The following is a 24,510-nucleotide window of genomic DNA, read 5'->3' as shown; positions in this document are numbered from 1 at the left end:
CACCCTTTTTATTGCCTGCTGGGACATTCCCCTCATTACCTTATTCACAAGGTAGGAGTGCCCAGGAACTTGTCATTTACGACCCCCTGCAGGGGGTTGTTATTTTCAGGTAATATTTCCCAATATAATATCGGTACTGGCCAGTACCCCATATTATAAGAAAAACATGGGCAGGCTGTGATCCATGTGTGGGCAAAACAAAAGAATGGTACCAAACACTAATGTGGTCCCATTTTCCAGTCCCCCCAGGAACCTTTCCTCCTAATTGGTGGGTATAGGCTGGCCCTGTTTGGTATCATTAGGAAGCATGTGACCTCCTCATGACCAACAAGGGGGGACAGGGGGGGAGAGTTGTAGGGGGCCCCGAGGGTAAGGGGGGCACCAGCCACGCCGCACTTACTTGATTAGCCGGGCCCCCCTGCTTTCTGAGAGCTGCCGACTTCGGGAAGGCAGGGCGGGAGCACAGGGGGAGGTATCTTCTGTCCATTACTTTCCCTTATTGGTCACAGAGTTGTCCCGGTTGAGCTGCTCAGGGATTGGATAGCTGAGGTTTGAACTTCCCCTCCAGCTCATCCAATCACCATGCAACTTTACCAGGACTTGAAATTCTGTGACCAATAAGGGAAGAAAATGCTGTTACTGGAAGAAGATGCAGCCACCTGTGCTCCCCTCCTCCCTTCTGTAGCTGGCAGCTCACTTACAGCAGGTGGGCCACACTAATGAAGTAAGTGCAACATGGCAGGGCCCCCCTAAAGGTAACCCTTTGTGGTCCCTGTCTGGGGGGTCAAGTTCTTTACATGGACGTTTAAGGGGGTCCTGGCCACCAATGTTCTTATAATGTGGTGGAGCCCTCTCCACCAATTTTTTTTTCTTACCATGTGGGGTCCTAGCCACCAATATTTTTTAATGGGGGGCCCTGACCACAAATGGTTTTTATGGGGGTCCTGACCACCAATGGTTTTTTGTTTTTTATTTACATGTGGGAACCCTAGCCACCAATGTTTTTTTTTTTTTTTACTGTGTGGTGGGGTGTGGACCTGTGGGGTGGGGAGGGTGCAGCCCAGGGTGCCCAGGAAATTTTGTCGTATGGGGCCCTGCAATTTCTGATGGCGGCCCTGATAACCAATATGTAAGTTTTGAGGATGTGAATCATATGACACAGGAGATATGGATCCTTTCCTTTAATCCATATCTTTTCTACTAACTACCACCACCCCCCCTGCTGCTCTAGGTCCACAGCTCTGCTCTTTGATCAACCGATCAAAGAACGGACTGGCCAGCTTTCTTGCCCAAATGGTGTGACTCCAAATTGTCTCAGAAGGCAGATATGGATGTCACCTTTCCACAGCCCCCCAGTGAGATATGCAATCAAGGGTCTCTGTGAGCCTGAGACCAAATGTTTCCCAAGTTAACTGTTATTATGCCAGAGCAACGCTGCCCTGGCATGACACTTTGGAACCCATGTTTCAATATCAATTTACAGTACTATCAGAAATGAACGTAGAAAAAATAATGTTTTCTATCATTAAAAATAAAAGAAATTATACAAGGAAAAAAGGTAACAGGATTCTATGCTGGAATATATGAAAAAAAGGAATTCTAAGGAAATGTTTACAAACATCTACATAATGAAATATTAGAATACGATAAAAGATAATATAGCAAAATTTTAGAGACGGCAAAGGTAAATCTTAAGATGAATGGCATAAGAGGGTGAATCGATGAAAGATAACAAAAAGTCATCATAATTTTGCTCTCTTAGAGCACTTCTCATTTTTAGTTCTCAGAGTGCCTTAGAAACATGATTAATACAGTGCCTCAGCTATTATTATCCAATAATTTTAACCTTTCTGCCAACTTAGGCTGCATTGTGATTGGTCCAAAAACTGGGCATTTTCTTCCTGGAATTCTTCAAAATCAGCAGGAAGGGCTGATGTAAAGGAAATTGAAAAGAATGTCTCACACTTAATCTTTAGACAATTTGCAAAATGAATTAATGAACTTGGTATAGTTTTTCTCCAGTACTCTACTCTACTCTACTCTACTCTACTACTTATTCAATAATTCATCTAAGCAGAAGCTTTTATATTTAGAATTATTTTTTTTTACATGTCCTTTTCTAAATTCAGTTGTTAGGTCTACCTACTTGTTCCAAATTAGGTTAAACAGATATTTGCTGATGTCAAGTGACCCTGCAGCTATTACCTGTTTCTGCAAAGTAATTGTGATGCAGTTACCCACAGAGCTTTCTGTCAAAGAAAGGACTGATATCTTGCTGAGTTAAGTCTCTGGGGAAGTTATGACTGATATCCATTCCAGATTAAGAGTTATAGGCTGTTCCAAGAAAACATTTCAGGCCAGTGTAGCAGACATCAGCAAGCATACAGAACTTTTCTCTTTGTTAACATGTACACTATAAGATGCAGCAACAGATACTTTGCTCATCCACCCGGTCTAATTTAGGACACATAGTTGGGCAAAAATATGTAATGTAAAATGCAATCAGTGGCATGGTGACACACAGTATAATAGCTAAGGCCTAGTGTGGAACCTCTGTTCCATCTGTTGCAATTGAAAGGAACCATAATTGTCTAGAAGATACATTACACACAGGCATATTAGTTGTGCCAATACAAATAGTGTGTGATGAGATAACTTAAAACTGAATATATAGGGCAAGCTTGAATGTTAATGGAAACATGGAAGCTTTATGTGATACAAACTGTGCCATAGCCCTATTATTTATAAAAAACTGTCACTTAATATATTAAAAATGTTTTAGTCTAATTCCTTTTCATTACTTGCTGTATTGAAGCCACGGGTTGGGAAAGAATTTTAAAACAACGTTTTAGTCTAATCCCTTTTCATTACTTGCTGTATTGAAGCCATCAGGTTGGGAAAGAATTTTAAATCTGACAGGTGGGAAATTCTGTTCACAATGGTGGTCCAGCCTAAAAGGTTTTTGCATTACCCACAAGCCCAGTGCAACAGAAGCTATTGTGTGTTGCTCTGAGAGAATGCCCATGTCAGTGTCTAGGCATACATGGGGGGCCATGGAGGAAGACAAAGGCCTGTGAAAAAAACAGATGTGTCAGAAAATTTTAAGCACATTTAATTATTGCAGTGATATACTACTGCTAAATATATTATTCTTGTAATGCACTGGCGTATGAAGGGGTTACTTGAGATTTAGGTAATAGACAAAGAAGAATAAGTATTAGGCAATACAAAATCATAGGGAAAGTCACAGTTCAAACAAAATATGCTTTGTGAGTCCAGGCAAGAAAACAATATAAATTTAAATTAATCTAGACCAGCAAAATTAGGTTATTATATCCGAAGAAACTGGACTAAATAATTTGATAGTAGTTCAAACAAAGGATGTATAAAAAGTAATCAGTTCATACTGGATGTTGCATAAGTGAACTTAAGACAAATGATATACTCTAATTGGAATGAATAAAATCAATGTCATGCTATTTTGGAATTATAAATATTTTAAGTACATAAATTAAGTTTAAGTTTCACATATTTTTAATGTACATTTTGCATGTTAATTTGCATTTAGGTTAAAAAAAAGAACCTTAAACCAGACAAAAATTATATTTTCTTAAAAGGGATGTTTATCTGCTGACAAAAGTCCAAAAGTAAACAGCTCATCCCAGAAACCCTATAGACTAAAGCTCATTTACTCATTTTTCACAGGAAAACCAGGACAGTGGCTGATCATATCCAAACTACATACCAGTTTCTCCTTTATTGGGGATGTTTAGTCATTTTTTGATCAACACATGTAGAATCAGGAAATTGGGTCCACATGAAAATCTTTTTAATGAAAAGGCCCTCTCTTCATCTGCATGAAAAGCAAAGGGCCTCCTGGTAAGGTAACCCAGTTCTGTTCCCTTATTTGGGTGCATCGCTATAGTGTGCAAATGTGATCAGTAACTAATTGGCTGTAATTTAAAACCTAGCAGGTGAAATTTTGCCTATTATGCCATACAGGCTTAAGTTTACCCATTTCAGTTAAAAATGGAAATTCCTTATATACAACTGGATTTAATAACCAGGATCCCCTCCGGTACACAGCTTTAAGTGCATATTACTCTCATAACCAGTGCTGGAATTGGGGCGGGATGCGGCGGGATGGAATCCCACTACATCTTTTTTTTCATTGATTTCCATCCCCTCTGGCGGGATGCCATGGAGCTTTTTTTTTTTTTTGCCTCCTAGACAGTTGCGGTCTGGCTACTTTAGATAGACGGAACAAAATTTATGGCAGCTCTTAGCAAGCGGAAACTTGACAACGCCCACTGTGGAAGCAACAGCCAATTGGAAGTGGCAATGCAGAGGAGATGTAGACACACACCCCCGCCTGCAAAGTATTTGAGAAGCATCCTCCTCCACAAGAATCCTCCGCCACAAGAATGCTTGTGACGCCCACTTATTCATAAATTGTACCACTCTAGAATGATTGACGGGGGGAGATAAGTATATGTTTGACAAATTCGATGCTCTCTCTTCCAATCGAGCGAGCTCGGAATGAGAGCAGTGTGTGGGCAGGGCTAAGAAGCCCTAACAACGGGGGCATGCCCCAGAGTGGGACAAACTTGACGTTTGTCAAGTTATTTGCGCTGGCTGGAATGAATGCTCTGTGCATTTGACCTATTGTCTAGTAGCAGAACCAGACCTCCTGTGGGTAGGGTTTCCACCATTGTAAAAAAAAATTACCGGCCAGCGGGGGGCGGGAACTAAAGGGGCAGGTTGTGATGCAAAAAGGGACAGGCCACACTATAAAAGGGGCGGAGCTACATTGCACGAGGGCAAGATGAGGAAGGAAAGGTAAGTACAGATCGGACATCTCCCTAATAACTCAATCTGCATATACACCTTAAATTTAGGTAATGGAGATTGAAATTAAATACTTTTCTGCTATTTCTTTTACAGATATGTTTGCGTAAGAATTGTGTCACAGGGCATTAATGATGTCCTTGCCTGCCAGTGGTAAGACAATATTTAGCTGATGACCTCACATCATTTTATTTGTCTGTACTTTCCTTTTCTTTCCTGCCATCATAATCAATGCCATTTGAGTCTCATGATACAATAGAATAATCACTAATAAAAATAAGAATGTTACCAATAGCATGTACTTTATATGATCTTGGTCAGTAAATTGGTGGAGCCAAAATATTTTTTATAGATATTCGGATATTACAAGCCTAAGATATATTTTTTTCACCAAGGTTGTCTGGAGAATAATTACAATCATCCATTCTCCATTTATTCCTTGTCTTCCTTCACTTTCTGCATGTAGTGGTCTTTTTCATTTTTTTTTTTTTATCTTTCATTCCAAAAATAATTACGCTTTTAGACCAAAAGGATATTAAATATTTGAACACTGTTTCTACTTAATTTATTGTGGGATTTGTGACTAGAGCTGTGTGATGCACTTTTAATGATTTGATATTCAAGCTATTTCTTAACGTCTCTTAAAAGCTCAGCTAAAAATCTTCTATTATTAATTGAATATCCATTTTGTTGCAGTGATCTGAGCTACAGGGAGAGAAGCTAACATTTGGGCTCCAGGGACAGGGAACACACAAAACATACCATCAATTTGAATGCTTGAAATTTTAATCCTGGAAAAGGGATAAGGCAGTGTATTGCTGTTTGGAACTGTACCATGACCAAAACAGTTATTCAAAAATGTTGGTTCAGGCCTTCTTTTAGGTACTACATTGGTTGGCTTGCACTAACTCATAGCACAGTTATAATGAGTCCACCTACTGTACTTTTTGGGGTATCCAAGACAGTAAAACAACATTTACTCACATGGGCTGTAAGGCTACCCCTGAATATATTCAGACACAGAATACAGAAAGAATAATATAGAATCACTATGATATGATTCTCAAACTTGAAAGTGGTGATAAACTCTATTTATACATTCGCATTTTAGAAATTGCTGCATTTTGCAGATGGTGAAGATTCAAGCATTTAGTTACTATGGAAATACGGTATTTAGAGACATATGTAACTAGCTGAAGTTAGTGATATTCTTGGAAACCTAAAATTGTTTAAAAACATCATCAACATCATATTCCATTCAGTAATTGGATGGCTGGTAGATTTCTATTATTGCAAGAAAAAATGTCAACTGACCTAGCATTCAGAATTATATGAGTTATATTTACACAGCAATTTTAGAACTCAGCCATTAACGGCAGGGACATCCATCATATCCTATGTTGTTATCTTGACACAGGCACAAATCATCTTTTCTATCTTCTTCTAAAGAAAGTATTAATACAGCAGTATCTCTAAGGTTTAAAGTGGCAGCCTGGTTATGCAAATAATTATTTTGTTCTAACCTTACCAAATGCCTTTCTATACTCTAAAGTTTAAGATTTGATGTTTAGTTTTTTCAATCTTTAATCCAGGAGTGCCCATACTTTACTAATGTGAGGTCTACCTTTTAGCAATGATGTTCCATTATAATCATCCACAAAAGCATAGTTAGCACTCTGTTCCATGGAAAATATTACTTAAATATTGATTTATGGGAACATGTATATTGCTACATTTAACAAACAACTATTTCTTATGTAACCTTAGTTACAGTTTGCTACTGACCAGCAGCTAAATTTTTTCTGGTAGATGCCGATCTACCTTTGGACACTCCTGCTTTAAACAGTTGTCCATCAACTCCCACCATTATTTCAAATTCTGATACAAACATCTTATGTCTTCTCATCCAGATCCAATGCACTGCATATTTTACATTATTAAATAAATAGTGGGACTAGGAGAATCCTGTAAAGCTAAGATTTTAAATACTGCTCAGAAAACTTTCTTCAGCAAATACAAATCAGTTGCGCACTCTCCAGATCACGTTTTTAATTTTTTTTAATATAAAACTAAAGGTTATTTTAATTCCTCAAAAACAAAGAATCTGAGATATTGAAAGGTTATTTGCATGAGGAATAAATAAGCTACACATGCATTGTTAAAATGAGTGCAAAGTTTGTGCAATTTAACTTAATTTTCAACCTTAATAAATATTGCCCTTCAAATGTATTCTTTCTGCTTACAAGTGCTACACAGCAGGGCCTGTAGGAATTGTGAAAATGAAAACAAATGATCTGTTGGCTAGATAGTATTGATGGGGCAAAAAAAATACGCTAGACACGAATTTGTGGCGTTTTGCTACAAACTGCGGCGGCTATTCGCCAACGAAAAATCTGACGCATCAAAATAAAAAAATTGTTGCGTGTCAAATTTGCTGTGCGCATAAAACTTGTTGCTCGTCAAAATTATTTGAACGCATTTGGACCAAATACTCGCACGAATAAAAATTGTCGTTCGCATCAAAATTGATGTGTGTCAAAATTATTTTGACACCCATTGACTTCAATGCGTTTCACAAATTTTTCGATGTTTCGCAAATTTCGAGGTAAATTTGCGAATTTTTTGGCAAAGCGAATGGCACAGATTCGCTCATCACTACTACATAGGAATACATCAAAGTGTATGGAAGTCTCCTGTGAATGACAAATATAAACATGTTCAATATCTACTTTAGTGACCTTTGTCACTTCTGTGGATTCCATGCATTTGGATTTCCTCGTAATAGTATATATTTTATATAATCCAGGTCTGCACATTTAGAATCTATAGTATATGTGAGTGCCGACATAAATGGTTTGTCTTTTGAAATAAATAAGAGGGGAAAATGTATTAGGCACTGCTGTAATATCCCCGATGGTGGTTAGAAAAACATTGCTAAAGAGACACAATTTATAGAATGATTCATGGTCTAAATAAAAAGTAAAAACAAGAAAGCACAGGGGAGTCCTATTTGCTACTGTACTAGGGAAGTGCTCTGCCAATGGCAAACCTAATGGTGATAGACATGGTCCAACGGCCTTCACCAGTATTTCTCATATTTCTGTATGGTGATTGGTGACAGGGAGATAGTGGTATTTTGACATTGCTATTTTGCACTTCAGCACAGCGGAGGGCAAAACACCTTGAGGCAGATTTACTAATTTCGGGTGAAGAATTTGAATGAAAAAAAAATTAAAATTTCAAAGTATTTTTTTTGGGTACTTCGACCATCGAATGGGTCAAATTTGATCGAATTTCGATAGAATCAAATGATTCAAAATTATTCGAAGTAAAAATTGTTTTACTATTCGACCATTCGATAATCAAGGTACTGCCTTTTTAAAAAATACTTCGACTTAAAACCTACCGAGCTGTAATGTTAGCCTATGGGGACCTTCCTCAGCACTTTTCTAACCTTTTTTTGATCGAATAAAAATCCTTGGATCGATCGCTTAAAATTGTTTGAATCGAATCGATTGAAGTATTTGCTCTAAATCCTTCTAATTCGATATTCGAATTTGAAAGATTTAAATTTGAGGGTTTTTTTAACCCTCAAAATTTGACCCTTGGTAAATCTGCCCCCTCATGTGCCATTAGCTTAAGACACTAATATACTAAAATATAAATATACACATATTGGGGCTCATTTATAAACTTAATGCAGGACAGATTGGTTCGCACAGTGAATATATTTGCCCTGCGCATGATTACATTTATAAAGCTGAATAACTGTGTGCAAACAAATTTTTTTTTCACACTGAGAATGCCTATAGGAGCTTTTTGAATATGGCAAAAATCGCAAAATGCGAATATTATCTGCGTTTGAATTACGCCACAACAATGCTATTTTCGCACACAACAACCTTGCACAGTGGGCGCACTCATGCAAACACCCATCTCCTTTGCAAGCCATTCGCGGAAATTTATCCTCAATGCAAATTCGCAAAAAATGGAAAGACAGGCACAGTAGTGGAATATTTTAGCGTTCAGGAAAAAACATGAGCAATGCAACCATTTGCAGGTAAATGCACTATGTGAGCTTTTTAGATGACCCCCACTATATTAACCTTGTAATTCATCTTCTATTATCAATGCAAGTGTATATGTACATATACCTCACACTACATGTGAATTTTACAGAATAGAACACATATATATATATATATATATATATATATATATATATATATATATATATATATATATATATATATATAGAAATATATATATATAGAAATATATATATATATATATATATATAGAAATATATATATTTTTTAGTACAGGTGAAATCTAAAGATGCCCCCAGAACACAGCAGGAAAGTAATCACAGAATATTGTGCTATGAGCTACACATATCACCAGAAGACTGACAACTAAACTGCTAACAAGCCCACAACCACACTTCATAAATCAAAACTGACATGCACTCGCCAATTGCTATAGAAAAAAAAGCTTCTTAACGTCTATGACCTGCAAAACTTTTATTTATTCTGCATTCCAAACAATGGATGACTACCAATCGAAAACAATCAATTTTCTTCAAGTATGAAAACATCTGTCTTTATTCTAGCTCTTTGCTCTCAGTGACAGCTTGATCTGCATAGTAGTGTTACAGACCATTTTCATTTTAACCCTTTCCTCTCAAGGGACCAGAGCTCAGGTGCAATATCTGGTCTTAAGAAGCTTATTCTACACCATTTGAAAAGTGGAGTAAAAAAAAAAAAAGAAATAAAGAAATTAACCTTTTGTAGAATACCCCAGTTCCTGTGTATTTTGTATAATGTATCCCATATCTGTATATTTCTAAGTTGGATAACCATAAGATTTCCTTATGAAAAATGGGCTCCATGGGAAATAGCCTTCCATATTTTAGAACTCTCTGGATAAAGCGTTTACAGATAATACATCATATACTTGTACCATATGTTAGTGGGATTTGGTCACTTTTTCGATGGGCAAATTCAAGCCTTTATTCAATTTATTTACCATATAACATCACATAATTATATTAATAATAGAAATACCTTTTTATAAATAACAGCTATTCATAGGATTTAAATTTAACCAAAAGTATTTTCTACTATTTTCTACAGGTATAGGACCTGCTATTCAGAATGCTTGGGAACTGTGGCTTTCCACATAAAGGATCTTTCTGTAACTTAAGACTACTAGAAAATCATGTAAACATTAAATAAACCCAATAGACTGGTTTTGCTTCAAATAAGGATCCATTATAGCTTAGTTTGGACCAAGTACAAGGTATTATTACAGAAAAAAATAATTCAGTTTTTAAAATTTTGAATTTTTTTGGAAAAAATGGAGTCTATGGGAGACAACCTTTCTATAATAAAGAGCTTTCTGGATAACGGGTTTCTGGATAATGGATCCCATACCTATATATTTTATTTGAGGGAGAAAGGGAACAAGTATGAAGAAAATCTTTTAAATATACAATTCTTTCACTGTAAGATTCCAGATTCGGGGGAATTTTAGCTAAAAGGCCACCAAATACAATATAATTAACAAAAAAACTTCTGTGGTCAAATTAAGCCAGCTGGATGTGTATATGGTTTCAATGATTCACTGTAACTGTTAGTGATGGGCGAATTTGCGCCGTTTCGCTTTGCCGAAAAATTCGCGAATTTCGTGCGAAATTCGCGAAACGGCGAAAAATTCGCGAAATCGCGCCGGCATCTCGTTTTTGACGCCGGCGTCCGTTTTTTCGGAAAAATTTTTTTGACGCCGGCGAATTTTTGACGCGAATTTTCGCGGGCGTTTCATGAATTTATTCGCTGGCGGCGAATCGCGCAAATTCGCCGCAAATTCGCGCCCGGCGAATAAATTCGCCCATCACTAGTAACTGTATTTTGAAGTACATTATAATGACTTAATTTGAATCTGTCCTGTTCATAGTTAAAGGTTAGACACAGACAGCAATACATTAAAGGGAGATTGGCTAAATGCCTGAGAAAATAATAGATTGGTGCAGTCAATGTTTTGTGAAGTGAGCCACAAAATACTGCTTTGGGCATCTTTAAGGACAAGGAAAGCCATTCAGAATTATCTTTAATTGTACTTTAATTTAGTTTATATTAATCACTTCTTTCTATTACCGATGGTAATTCACATAGCTGCCATCTTGGAAAGAGAAAATATTCTATCTCTGCACATGTGCTTCTTGCAGTCCTGGGCTGTCCAGGCTCAGTGAGGCCAACCATCTGAATTACATTGGGATAAAAGATTATGCTTGATTTGGGTATGTGCAGGATTTGGTGACTTGTAATGCACATGTCTGCGGTCTTGGGCTGAGCGGATATTATGCAAAAAAATGGAAATCACTTTGTACAAGTCCGAGGATTTAGTTCAATTAAATTATAACTGTTTTTGTGAAATTTGGCACACAGAGATAAACCAGGCACATATATATTTCTAAAGGAGCTTTCTGATGGCAAAGACTCATTATGGAACTTTTCTTGTCCTTTACATATGGTAGCTGTTTATAGAGGGCAATAAAGATTTTGCACTACATCTTCTACCATATATACTTATCCACTATTTAACCTGTGCCATATAGCCTTTTTTCGATTGGATCAGTATCCAACAATTCCACTTGCTTTTTTTCTTGCTGATTCTCACACACACGGTCCGAAAATCGTACGAATCGAGGATTTTTTTTACAATCGGATCTTTACATCTATGATCAGCTTTACCCTGCATTGCAATAATACCAATATTAACAGGAAAAGATGATTTCTTTATATGAAAAAAACAGAAGGGAATAAATAAAACTGATATCCGATAACACCTACACAGCTTCAAATCTATAATCCTCATACAAAATACATCCACACTAGTCTATTTTTACATTTCTAATTTGCACTATGGGTACTAACCTTTTTATTTAAACTTTCATATAGCTGATTAGTGTTATTCAAGACTGGTTTGATTTTCTGACTATAATTAAATCAATTTATGATTAACTCTGTGCGGAAATGAATGAAAAACATAATTACAAATAGAGCCTTCCTAATGTTAACTCAGTTGCCATCACTTTTAAATGCAAAAATCTAATTTATCATTGTCCTAAGTATGTCTGACATTCTTTACAATTATAGTAAAGCTGTTTACACCATTTCTACAACAAATAAAATTGCATTCCGTCTCCAGTTTTGATGTGTTATGAGATGACTGTATATATCTACTAGTATTAATTACAAATGTAAACTAAGCAACACATCTACACTATGTCATTCTAAGCAATATACTGCATATTGATTTCAAATGTCCAGTGATTTTTTATTTATTAATAAATATTATTACTTTTGAAAGCAGGAGTTAACTGTCCTTTGCTACAGTAATTCCTGTCGTGCACAATCTTGAAAGTTTTGTGGTTAATAGGCCTGTAAAGACAATGGCATAGCTTTATAAAGTAGGGGAAATACAGTTGTTGTGTGGGAGATCTCTGTCTGCAGGTCATTATCCAATCATTATCCATGTCCTTTAGAAGGCCATATTTTTATACATGAAATGTATGAACACAAAATGTTCAGGCAAGCATTAATATGCATGGCCACATTACCTCTGCCCCAATTAAACCTTAAATCTATGCAAGGATGCAGTATGATCAGTATGATACAAACATTTTTTTCCAGTCAAGTTTGAACATTTGGTTTAGTGCTTTTCTCACTGCTGATCATTTGTCACTCAAATTTTTTCCAAAATGAAAACACTTGAGAAAAGGTTTCAAGAACAGAGATGGGGATAGAATTAAATTGACTTACATTGTATAAAAAATAGATAATTGTTAAGTAAGTGGTGCGATAGAAACATTTTTATTCAAACCTATTTGAGTTTGAATGGATCTCTGCAGATTTGAAAGAAGGCTGGGAAGAAAACTAAATTGATCAGACAAAAACAGATTCATTTGTGGCAGAAAAAAGAGTTATTTTATCAACAACGAATCAACAATTGACAAATCTATTATCTATCTTTCTATCTTTCTATCTATCTATCTATATATCTATTTGAAATATTTTGTAATAGGACTGTGTGTATATATGTTCTAGGTGTAAATAAATATATTGGGTTGTGCATTATACATGCTTTCAAGACTTAATAGTGGCTACAAATGAACTATTTGGTATGCATCCTTATGCACTTTAATAGAACAGGTACATCTACAGTTCCTCATCTATTAACCAGAATACTTGGGACCTTGGGTTTTCCAGATAAGGGATTTTTTTTATAATCTGGATCTCCATACCTTAAAATAATTTAAACATTACATAAACCCAATTTTTTTCCCACCAGCGTGGATTCATGCAGCTTAGTTAGCAAGTGCAGAGAAAAGGGTAGTCATTTTTAAAAATTTGAGCATGAATTATTTACTCAACATGAATGCTATGGGAGATGGCCCTCCTGTAATGACAGTACTTTCAGGATAACTGGTTTCTGGAAGTTTTAGGTGCAAGCTGAGTTTAAAGAGATATTGATATGTGTCAGTACAGGTATGGGACATGTTTATCCAGAATGCTTGGGACATAGGGTTTTCTGGATAAAAAGATCTTTATGTAATTTGGATCTTCATACCTTAAGTCTACTAGACATTAAATAAACTCAGGTGGCTGATTTTGCTTCCAACTAAGTAGAACTTAGTTCCAACTTAGGGGCAAATTCCCTAACCGACGTAAATTCACCAGTGACGGCTTCGCAGCCATTGCAACACTTCGCCAGGTGTAAATTCGCTAGGACAGCGCTAATTCACTAAAGTGCGTTCAGGGCGCAGAACGATGGCAAATTTTCGCTAGCGTTACTTCGGCAATTAAAGCGAAGATGCGCTAGCGTTGCCTAATTTGCATACGGCGGGAAATGATAAAGTTACATGGACGTATATGTTGCAGCAAATACATTACATTACACAAGTCCAGGGAACCTTAATAAAGAAAATAGAGGTGATATATTGCCTTACACATGAGCCGAGTGTATAGTTTATGTTCCATATGTTAGAAAATTGAAATCGCGTCTATCTTCTTCGCTAGTGAAGTGACGCCTGAGCCCATTAGGAAAGTGGCGAAGTCCCTGCAGGCGGTAACGCTAGTGATTTGACACTAGCGCAAGCCACTTCATCCTTTAGGGAAACTGCCCCTTAGTATAACTTAGTTTGGATCAAATTACAAGGTATTTTTTTATTAATACAGCGAAAAAGGGAAAAAAAAATATAAAATTTGGACTATTTAGATTTCATGGAGTCTATGGGAGATGGCCTTTCTGTAATTCGAGCTTTGTGGATAACATGTTTCCAGATAATGGATCCCATACCTGTATCAGAGAAGAGATGCTGCATGCAAAATATTCATAGCTAAAAGCCCCCAAAGCTGCCCCCAGAGCAGCGAACCTTAATTAAGATGACCCTCTGACACAGCTAAGTGCTCTTAGTCACACTGGGCTGGGGGTGGCATGATCCTTCAATAGGCTGTAGTACTATTTTCATTCATAATTAGCTTTTGGAAGGAATGCACTGCCCCAGCATTGTGTGACTGAAAAAACTGTGGAAGAGCCCTTTACTGTGCTGGGGGTCGCCTTCACTAATTTTTGCTGGGCTGGAGAAGGATTTGGGATGCTTTTGGCTTGCATACAGCATCCCTTCTCTTATACTGACCTCCTGTTCCTATTATTTTTATAGGAACATGTCAGTAGCTCTTTAAAAGACATTTGTAATATTTCTATAACATGTAATCAAAAATGAAAACCTTGGTCCTCTGTCCATGTAAATTCTAACTAAACTCTAGCGGATCCAGAAGAACACAAAACAAAACCTAACAAAATGAAACTTCTTTTTTTTCCATTAAAAATTCAAGTTTTTTCACCAAAAGACTTACATTTTTAGAGATTTATTCTGCCCTGAATCAAAATACGAAAATACTCCATGTAAACCATGTCAAATTCATGTAAAAGTCAAATCCAGCTGTCCCTTTAACCATTTGAAGATGTTTTTAACCTTCATGAATTTTAGGAGTTTTGAGGTGTTTGGCACTGGATTTTGGGGTGTTTTTCAGAGTGTAATTCAATAAAGTCATACAATTCGGATTGAAACCTGAATTTTCGAGTTTTTTTTAAATAAAACTCAAAATATTTCATTTATTTTCCTATCCGATTTTTTTCCCTCAGATTATTAGTAAATAAGCCAAATTTGTGGATGGGAGTTAGGCCAAGCTTGTCTCTACTAAAATATAAGGGGAAAAAAATCAAGTTTTAGTAAATAACCCCCTAAAAGTCAGAAAAGTTGCTGCAGATACAGTAAGAAAAACGTTCATCTTGAATCTAAAAGGGTACTCTGTGGATTAACTTTGCAGTTAGATTGTCTATGTAGATTTTAATACATCCAGGTCATGATATACCCTGTATAGTATCTAGTTAATCTTTCTAAATACTAAAGTTAGATCAGTTTTCCTCTAAACCACTGGTTCCTTAGTAAATACAAGTCTGAAAAAAATCTGAAATGGTGCTGAAAATGATAATGTCATATGTATCATTGCAAGTCTTTTGAATTTGTATAAACCAATTTATATTAGCTTTTCCTGGGTCTTGTGCATCAATGGTTAGTAACAACGATAATCTAAATATTCTATCTAATTTGTTTAATGATTTTTTTCCATGAGAAATATGACACAGAATTGTTCATGAGATATGTTTACTATCCATATTTCTAATTGCTAATTATATTCAGATATTCAGACACTGTGTTTTCTAAGATCTCATTCAACCTAATTTAATTAAGTTAAACTTATTAAGCTGTATTTTTATTTTAACTGTCATGAAGATTTAGTCTTTTCTGTGCTTATAGTATTACATATTTGTCTTGCAGATTGTGTATTGCTTATGACATCTAGGCAAGTTTTTCCTATTCTCTTTTTAAGGAGACATTGTTTTAATTTTATTTCTTCCAAACAAAAACTATGGGGGTTATTTATAAAAGGTCAAATTTCGAATGAAAAAACTCAAACGTCTAACATTTGATCGAATAGGAATGACCCGAAAATCTGAAATTGAATTCAAATTGTTTTCTTACGAAAAATAATTTGAATGGCTACTTACATCTTCAAATGGTTCAACGAACCTCTGCCATTGACTTCTACATGAATTCGGAAAGCTTTAGGTGGCAAAGTATTGAATTAGAACTGTTTCCAGGGTCAAGGTGTGATTCACGTTGGTAGTTTTAAAATTGAAAGAATTTTGACCAAAATAAAAAATTAGAAATTTCTAATTCTAATTTATCTTTAGAGCCTTGGTAAATATTCCCCCAAATGTATGAAAGTTTCATTGATTTTATTTTTTCCTCGCTATTAAAACTGGGGAAGCATGCCTATGGCTGGTGTGAGATGAATTTCAAGTAGATCAGTAATTGGATGGGTAATTTTGACAGTAAGGATATTTAGAAAACATGTATTGCTAAGGCACAAGGCAAATTTTGGTAAAAAAAATATTGTTTCATTGTGCCATTAGGTGGCAAACTACATGGGTCTATTATCTGAAATGCTTTGGACCTGGGGTTTTTAAGATGGATCTTTCTGTTATTTGTACCACTATAACTTAAATCTACTAAAAATCTTTTCAAATTGCCACCAGCATGGATTTAGTTAGGATCAAGTTCTTTTGTATTCACAGTTAAATAGTTTTAAGGAAGCCAATAATACTGTCATATTGTAAAGAAAATGTCTGTGGCTTTCTTCTAGTTATTACGTTTACTGCATTCAAGGGCAAAATGAATAGCCAACTTCTGTACAGAGTAGATACAAAGCAGCAATGTTATTGTGTATGGCTAGCTGTGATATGCCACTTTACAAGATAAGAAAGTGCTTGGTTTTATGCTATTAAGGTCTCTGCACATCAGATCAATTTGTTTCAAGCTCTGAATAAGCCTGTAAAGTGAAAATAAAGATCAAGATGTGGGTCTTGTTTTAAAACATTTAAAATGATCTCATACTGCAATTCGAAAACAGTGCATGAGTTCAATATACTAAAGACTCTTGTAATTATTCACCTGTTGTATTCTGAACCCATAACAAGATTGGCCTGCAATTATATATGTATCAATTAGGGGGCAGCATCTCCTTTTCCCTAACTTATTAAACATATGGAGGTTTAGTGAGAGTGAAGAGTGGCCATGTAACAACTACCTGCTGCAGGGGCGGATAGAAGACTGCTCCAAGTTGGGGGACAGGTCATCAAAGCTTCATCATGGAGTTGTAATCCTTTATGTGTGCATCCTCAGTGCCACCACACAGGGTAACAAATAGTTCATGCCTCATTTTCCACATTCTCGAGCTTATCATGCACACCATGCATGTCAAGTAAACTTATAGCAACCTGGGAAATGAAATAGTTATACCACATGATACAATAAAGACAAGTTCACTCCTGTTAGAAAAGTGGGTGGGCGGTGATGTTTGGCTCGTATTAAGTTACAGAATAAGCTTTAGGACCCAAGAATAGGTTTCAAATATTTGATATTAGAAATATTTAGCAACAGTTCTAGCTTTAATGTTGTATACGTTTCTGTCATACTACACTACAGAATATGCTGGCATTCTATAAATACTTTTTATTAAACTATTAAAATGGTTCTATTTCATCGGTGTGCAGAAGGTTATGAATGTCAGTTGACCTTTGTGCATTGTTAAGGATTCAAACATTGTGTTATTGACATTATTGCAGTTATATAATAAAAGGCACTAAGTTACCACATATGCTGTAACCCAAAGTACAGGTACAGTAGCATATACAGGTTAGCTGGTTAAAAGAAAACATTGTATTGGTTGCTCTGGATTACTACTCCTGGGCAAAGTTAGTTCCTTTTATTACATATGAGGGGTATATCTGTTATCTCTTATGGTCCTACAGACCTACTTGACTTTGATAAACTCCTCAGTAGTTTACTTATGTACGGTATAGTAAAACTACTAAAGGGAACATTTACTACAGCGTATGTATTAACACCAGGCAACTGGACAGTAACTTCATTGGTAACTAGTAATCAATTAGCTTTGATCAGCCAGTCAAAAATGTGATTGGTTGATATGGGTTACTGCCCAGGTTCAAATCTGCCCCACTGCCTACACCCTTATTGTACACTATTTACAATTTTATTAAACTTTTTATTTAAACAGGGTCATGTAACACAAAAGGTTTACAGAATCCTTTCCGCAAGAACTTAAAAGCTGCAGAAGTAAAAATTTACAGACTGGCTTATATTTTTGCAATTAATGACAAGTAATTCATTAAATATCATTAAACACCAGCTTTAAAACTTTCTTGGTTTGATAAATCCTGAGAGATTCTAAATCTAAATGAATACCTAAAATGAATACTTTTTATGTGCAGCCTATATAAAGTCTATTCAAGCGCACATTTACCCTTTTTTTGGTCCTGTATTCTAGAGGGATTTTTGTCATTGCATTTAAAAGCCTGAAATCAATTGTATGAGCAGTCAGGCATTTATAGTTTACTACTCTGCATCATAATGCAAATGTGATTATTATTGAATTACTGATACATTGCGTTGTTTTTGTTGCCTGCTTTAAAGACCTCGTAAATTCAAATTAATTCAGATTAATCAACTCAAACAAACAATTCTCATCAATTTAGATTTGTGTAATAATCCACTGGGTGGTTTAGATAACTGCATTGCAAAGTAGAATATCCAGTTATACTCTGGATTAAAGTGTTGTGGGGACATACGGTTCCATGCTATTCCTTTGTTTTTTTTATTTTTTTTATTACTCTTTCATTTACTTAAATAATCAACTCATCACCTAAATAAAATATTTGCAATTCACGTGGGCTACATGCAGTAAGAGGCATCACACAAAAACAATATTAACCTGCAGTCTTCACAAGTGCAGAGAGATTCCATAAAAGGCTGAGATATTTTAGATTACAGTACAATATATTAAAATATCGTTATTTTTCTATATGACATAGATAAATGCACAAATTTGCATTGCTCTCAATTTCTTAATTTTCTTTGTGTTTCCGAAGAAGCAGCTTATAAACTATGGCCATTCAGTCATCATCAGCCAGACTGAGGTTAAAAACAGGATGACTTTCATTCCCAGGCAGCATCTGACGCAGGGCTGAAAGGTTTAATATATGTGGAGGAAGCACAAGACAGACCCCTGTAAATCAACTTGGTCCCTTAGTTATTCACAGCTGAAGAAAGTGGCCAGCTGAAGCCTTTAGAGAAGCTAAATAGGATGTTTAAACTTTGATCAAGATATTTAAGCCTGCAATTCCTGCCTGTAATAGTGTTAGGAAGACAAAGCATCCATTACCTGCGCCATACTATCTCAAAGGGTTTCCATCTGACAGCCTTATGATACTGATTAAATCTGCTTGAACCAGTCATAACAAAACCTGCCCAGAACCAATGCCTTCACATTTATCATCCCTCTATACTGCTTAGTGAGATCCCAGAAAAGGACAGTTTCTCCACATTCATTTAGCCTTAGAAAATGCAAATGATTCTTTGCATATTCTTATTACACATTTTGCAGTTCTCTTTTTCAAGCAACTAACAGAAAGTGAATAGTCACAGTTACATTCTGCCACCTGCTTTCGTAGTTCTCGGTCAATTTAAAACACTGTTCTGAAGTAAAACACATCTATAAATCACTTGCTCAGCCAGAAATGATAGCACTTGTTTTGGAAAGCATGATGCAAAGCATAAAATTAAGGCCATGGAATAAATAGAACAGAAATAGGTCTCATCTCTCTTGAAATTATCGTGCGGTTAGTGGGATTCGAACGATCGTACATCTTACGATTTTTCGGCCGACATCTGTCAGGAAATTGATCGGCCAGGTCAAAAAATCTTTGTCAGTCCCAGTGCAATCTATCTATGTTTGCAGGGCCAAGCAGGCAGCTCCCCTTTGTTTTCCTGGCAAATTGGTCTTTTTAGTTGATGGTAAATTCGTACGATCGGTAAGAGAAAATTGTGGTCTCACGATGAGGATCTGATCTTTTAAAAATCTCAACATCTATGGCCAGCTTTACTTTGGAACAGCACTGATTCTCATATATTAACTATCACCCTATCTTGTTCTCAGCTGTTCTGACTCAAGTTGGCCATACACGGGCTAATGAAAGCTGCCGACAGCTGCCGGTGGGCTTCCCCCAGTCAATATCTGGTTGAAAATCAGCCAGATGTCAATCAAGGACAATCATTGGGCCATAGGGCCCACAATCAGGTCAGCATGATATTGGCTTCTCAAGATTGGCACATGGGGGTTAGATCTGCTCATTTGGAACCTCTCCCAATGAGTGGAACTGCCCATATATGGTCACCTTAAGTTTCTTCTATAACAGAAGCTATTTTTAGAGAAATTTTTTTTTTGAGGGTGATATTTATAAAGCTGTGTAAGAATACAATTTACATTGTGACTTTATGTCATTGTATGCAGCAATATATATGAACGTGTGTACTAATTTTATGCAAATGTGCAGTGGAGTATAAAATTCTGTTACTTTTATTGCCAGACCATTTTTGAACATTTTGCACTTTTTCACTTTAAGGGCCTTTTCTGGGGGTGTCTTTTAGACCACCCAGGAAAACAATATATCATTTTTTTCATGACAGAATAAGCTTTCATAATATTCTAGAATTTTGGTGTAATTCACTTTTGTAACACAATACTGCACCACAAACCTGCATACTTCTGAATTTCAAGGCCAAACACTCCACAGTAGGTTTATCCTTGAACACTTTTTGACAAATTCAAAATAGGTAAGTATATGGGTAAATAGGTAAGTATACCTGTCTTTCAACTTTCTACTCCAACTTACCAAGTTGCATTTATTTCCTAAACTTAGAATTTTTTATAAAAATGTGTTATTTTTTTAAAAAAAGATTACCTCAAAGCATCCGTCTACATCATATCTCCCACATACCAATTAGGTAATCATATCTCCCACATATCCATTAGTTCACTAGATAAATCAGCCCAAATATGAATGTCTGTGGACCACTGAACAGTTTGATGCGTCATATGCATAGGTTTACCTAGTTATGTGGCATATAGGGGCCCTAAAATAAAGAGACTCCATACAAGCTATTCTTTCTGTAATTCCAGCTACTGCTAAATCAACACATTTACTGTATTTTATAAGGGGTAAAGCTACAAAAAGTACAATCACCCAGAAAGCCATATATTTTTGAAAAGTACACATTCTCTGAACGCAAAATGGGTACACATGTATTTTTACTCCATAGAACCAAACTGCAAAGCTTTCCTAAATTTGGCGATTTTGATGACATTTCTGAAAATCACCTCAAAACTTCCACTTTGCAGCATTTTATCTCCCACATAATATGCTAAACCAAGATAAAACACCCTAATTATGCCTGGAGTCCCCTGAACAGTTTGATGCCCATTATGCATAGGTTTACCTAAATACATGATACTGTATAAAGGGGCCCCAAAATGAAGACACCCCATATGATCTATCATTTATGTAATTTCAGCTACTGCAAAATCAACACAATCACAGCATTTTATGAGGGGTAAAGTTACAAAAATGTATGCTCACCCTAGACAGCCATATATTTTTGGAATGCACACATTCTTCCTAATCCAAGATTGGTAAAAATTTCTTTCCACTCAAAAGTACCAACCTGCAAAGCTTTCCTATATTTGGCAATTTTGATGACGTTTCCATAAATCACCTTAAAACTTTTCAGGATCCTTATCGCTCACATAACATTATGTAACCTAATAAAACATCACCTAAGGGTCCGCTGAACAGTTTGTTACCCAATGTACATAGGTTTATTATGTGTGGCATGTAAAGACCCCAACATTTACCTTGTGCATGCTTATTTAATGGCCTGACGGAATTTATGTGCCACAATACCCAATAACAGTACAAACCCCCCAAAAAACATATATTTTTGGAAAGTACACATTCTGACAAATACAAAGTTGCTAAAAATGTCTCTCTACTCCAAACTATGAAACAGCAAAAATGAACTTAAAAAATAACTTAATGAACAACAATGCAAGCATAAAACTGCAATAAAATCTCAAAAATCAGATACAATTATGCAAAACAATGAAATAACAAAATAAATAATCTGACAGGGTGGTTAGCGGTCAGAATACTTCATCCAATCATCATGCTGTGAAATCAACAGTTTTTAAGGAAAAAGCATGAGGTAAAATGATAAAATGAAGAACTAAAAAAAAAGTATAAGTGTGTGCTTGTGTATGCATGTGTGTATTGTGTGTTTATGTGTATGAGTGTGTAAGAGTGTGAATGTGAAAAAGTCAGAAAAGCAAAAAAAGCTAACTTTAATAAAATGTGTAGTGTGTGTGTGTAAATGCATGTACAGTATGTGTGTGTAAATGTGTAAAGAAGGGCCAGCTACTGTTACTGTATACAGAGGGGTCCTTAGCAGTGTTGAGGGTCCCAGGATCTGCAGAGCCTATGGAGGAAGTGAGTGGGCAGGCACTGGAGGTATGAAAGATGGGTCTTGCATCCACAATGCTGCTGCTGCAATGATCTGGTAAGTATTTGGGTCCTGCAACAATCGCATAGCAGGACCAAACTGGAATCACCCTTGGCTCATTGCCTAGGGGGTTATGTCCCGCCCTAACCCTCAGCAGAAGCAGTAAAAGCCGCAGAGGTTAGTGCTCTAAAAGCACAGAATGTATCTAATACATCCTCTTACATCCGCTTAGAGCACTTGCCTGCCAGCATTTATCCCATACATGCTTGGCAGGCAAATCATGTAACAAAGACAAACCAAAACGGATGCAGATCTCTGTCACGTTTTAACAGTAATGTACACCACATCACTTTGAGCTTCAGAAATTCTTTGCTACATGAGTGTGTCCCATTGACTTAATTGGGTTAAGCCAGGATTAAAGGGCTGTGAAATAATTCATTCATCATTCACCAATTCATAAAAAACATTAGTGTGCCATTGCAAAATACAAATATTTATAGAGAAACAGATTAACTGTAATGATTTTGTTTTTCTTTGTGATTGCAATGTATCAATGATGTGAACACAACAACAGAGCTTTAAAGGACAATAAAAGCATTTACTACATTCATCCTCATCTAATAGAGTGCCCCTGCATCTGCCTGATCGCTGGAATAACTTCTTAAGTAGTCAACTCATGGAGTGTCGTCGTGAAGCTACTGCTATCTTTCAGTATTTGCTGCTGCAATGCACTTCTCAGTTACACTATAAAGATGGCACTGGCAAACTGATTGCCTCCTAGTCTAATCTACTGCACAGACACGGTAGGCTTGGTCTTGCTGCAGGAATGTAGGATTAAGGAAATTTTTATTCTAACAGTTTACTATTGTGCTTCTGATCACACATTTGGTAGGAAAAGTAGCAGACTTAAATGACAGTTTGGTACCAGCAGAAGTATGCCTCTTATAGGAGTTATATCCCTAATTCCATTTTCCTTGTCCTTTACTAGACATAGTTTTTTCGGGGAAATATTAGAAAATCTTTGGAAATATAGTCTATAAATTAAAAAAGTAAAAGACATGTTTAGAAAATATGAGGCTTGCACCATGCATCTGTTCAACTGGAGCTCATTAATCAAGAGACTCAAAAGAATGTACCTGCTGGTAGGCAATGTGAGCATTGGTCTATCTCCAACAACAAAGAATACAGATGAATGACAGGCATTTTACAGTAATTGAATCTAATTTAAGGGACAATTTTCTATGACATGACATATTATGAGAAGGAGCCAGATATAGTGAAACTTAATGACATTACATCATTTTCTCATCATGAACAATGATAAATATTCAGTAGCAAAACCAATAGCAGAAATATATTTAACATAATCGAAGATCAGTACTCTACATAAAAGTAGGCGCGTTTTAGGTGTTTATTTAGTTCATTGAATTTGAATAAATTGAATAAATTCATTCAGCGATAATGTCACAAAGTATGTAGGGCAATAGCTGCTTTCCTCTTTTTCTTCTCTCTCTTTTCTTCTCAGGGGTTCACTACGATTGATGCTGTGACTATAAGAGTCAAAATGATGGTGCCGAAACAGTACCTGGGATAGGGATACTAAGATTGGTCCCGTAGTTTTAAGGGGGAGAAACCAAGTGAGCTTAGCCCACGACGTAATGATGACGCGTATGTAATGCCTTCGCGTACCAGCACAGGCTTAGTTCTTGCGGGACCAATTTGATGACGCTAAGGGGCCCATTCACTAAGCTCGAGTGAAGGATTCGAATGAAAAATACTTCGAATTTCGAAGTATTTTTTGGGTACTTCGACCTTCGACTACGACCTTCGACTTCGATTCGAACGTTTCGAACGAAAAATCGTTCGACTATTCGACTATTCGATAGTCGAAGTACTTTCCCTTTAAAAAAAACTTCGACCCCCTACTTCGGCAGATAAAACCTACCGAAGTCAATGTTAGCCTATGGGGAAGGTCCCCATAGGTTTGCTAACCTTTTTTTGATCGAAGGATTTTCCTTCGATCGTTGGATTAAAATCCTTCGAATCGTTCGATTCGAAGGATTTAATCGTTCGATCGAACGAAAAATCCTTCGATCGATCGAACGAACGTTTAGCGC

The 24,510-nt window shown here is 36.2% G+C and overlaps 1 protein-coding gene across 3 annotated transcripts in view; it reads right to left on the bottom strand.

Annotated features, from left to right (window-relative positions):
- The window catches only part of LOC108697229 (kin of IRRE-like protein 3), an 872,472-nt gene that overhangs the window by 595,013 nt on the left and 252,949 nt on the right, over positions 1 to 24,510 (bottom strand). The window lies entirely within an intron of this gene.

The sequence above is a fragment of the Xenopus laevis genome, chromosome 7S (genome assembly GCF_017654675.1).
Source record: "Xenopus laevis strain J_2021 chromosome 7S, Xenopus_laevis_v10.1, whole genome shotgun sequence".
Classification (NCBI taxonomy): Eukaryota; Metazoa; Chordata; class Amphibia; order Anura; family Pipidae; genus Xenopus; species Xenopus laevis.
Note: the sequence above shows the minus strand (reverse complement) of the source record. Positions and strands in the feature narration are given on the sequence as shown.